Source organism: Nicotiana tabacum, chromosome 12 (genome assembly GCF_000715075.1).
Source record: "Nicotiana tabacum cultivar K326 chromosome 12, ASM71507v2, whole genome shotgun sequence".
Classification (NCBI taxonomy): Eukaryota; Viridiplantae; Streptophyta; class Magnoliopsida; order Solanales; family Solanaceae; genus Nicotiana; species Nicotiana tabacum.
Window position 1 is genome coordinate 35,543,355 of NC_134091.1, and position 2,092 is coordinate 35,545,446.

Here is a 2,092-nt window from a genome sequence, read left to right on the forward strand (position 1 = left end):
GATTGAAAAATATCTGTTACAAATGCGGATAATCTTACGTTAATATATACTATTAACAAATAAATTTGGTCCAAAAAATCAATCAATCAATCGATCATTTGACCAAATCCAAATCCAAATCCAAATCCGAAGCCGAAGCCGAAGCCGTAGCCGTAGCCGAAGCCGAGCCGAGTGAGCGACGACGACGACGGCGCGAGGCTTGCTTTCTTCTTAACTCTTTAAGAGCTACAAGAAGAGCAATTATATATATATCCACCAAAAATCTCTTCCTCTTCCAATATGGGACAATGTCTCATTGTCAAGAGGGAAAAACTTAAAATTTTACTCAAAAATTTTATTTTTCCTCCATTTCCCATTCACCCCTCATTTTAAGACTATTTCATCTTAAAACAAAAACCTCAACAATCCCCCACATGAATAGGGAATGGCTATATCACGGAAGTATGCATGAAAAAACTGTGTGATTTACAAGCAAGGATTAATCGCATCTGGATAAGTAGGTTTCCCTTTGAACTTTCCGTAGTAAACTTATGTCGGATATACTCGGTCAATCAGTAGATTTGATATCTTTGAACCGTCGATCTTTGGTGTATACCTAGACAACCATAAGTCACACAATCAACCCTTAACAGTCTTTGGTTCTCATTGTTGTGTTCGTTTCAGCTATGAACACCGCCTGGTTTCATAAGTGCGTAGAGAACTGGCCTTACAAAGTTCTCCTTGAAGCGGCTAACACTTCACACTTACATAGGTGATTTCTAAATGTGTCATCCTGTAGATACACTATTTGATATACCCCGTATCAAATTTAGAAATCATTGAAAAGCCTTAATGCGTTATCCTTGGTACTGAACATTGTCTTATCACGAGAACGGACTTAAATTTTATTTGACAATGTTGAACCGTCATTAATGACTTTGTTTGATCTCCTTGAACCTAGATCTTGGGATCTCCAGTCTTCTAGGTAGAGTTACCGCCACAATGACTTGTTCTCGGCCATAGCCCCATTTCCCTTGATGATTTCTCAACTACCTCTCTAGTTAGGCCTTTTGTAAGTGGATCCGATACATTATCACTTGACTTTACATAGTCAATCGTGATAATTCCTCTAGAGAGTAATTGCCTAACAGTTTTATGTCTTCATCGTATATGACGAGATTTACCGTTATACATGATGCTCCCAGCCCTTCCAATTGCCGCTTGACTTTCACAATGTATGCATATTGGTGCCAACGATTTGGGCCAAAATGGAATATCTTCCAAGAAATTTCGGAGCCATTCAGCTTCTTCACCGGCTTTATATAAGGCTATGAATTCAGCCTCCATTGTAGAGCGGGCAATACATGTTTGTTTGGACGACTTCCAAGATACCGCTCCTCCACCAATAGTGAATACATATCCACTTGTGGACTTAGAATCAGTTGAACCGGTGATCCAATTTGCATCACAGTATCCCTCAATCACCGCAGGGAAATTACTGTAGTGCAATTCAAAGTTCTGGGTATGTTCTAAATATCCCAAAACTCGTTTCATTGCCATCCAATGAGATTGGCCTGGATTGCTCGTATATCGACTCAGTTTACTTATAGCACAAGCTATATCTGGTCATGTACAATTCATGATATACATTAAGCATCCCAACACACGAGCATAATCCAATTGTGATATGCTTTGGCCTTTATTCTTTGCTAATGCAAGATTCACGTCAATTGGAGTCTTTGCAACTTTAAAGCCCAAGTGCTTGAATTTTTCAAGTACTGTCTTAATATAATGAGATTGTGACAATGCCAGACCTTGAGGAGTCTTATGGATCTTAATTCCTAGAATTAAATCAGCAACTCCCAAGTCTTTCATATCAAACTTGCTATTGAGCATACGCTTAGTAGTATTTATGTTGGCAATGTCATTACTCATTATCAGCATATCATCCATATATAGGCAAACAATGACTATGTGATTTGGAACATTTTTAATGTACACACATTTATCACATTCATTTATCTTAAAACCATTTGACAACATTGTTTGGTCAAATTTCGCATGCCATTGTTTGGGTGCTTGTTTTAGTCCGTAAAGAGACTTAACAAGTCTA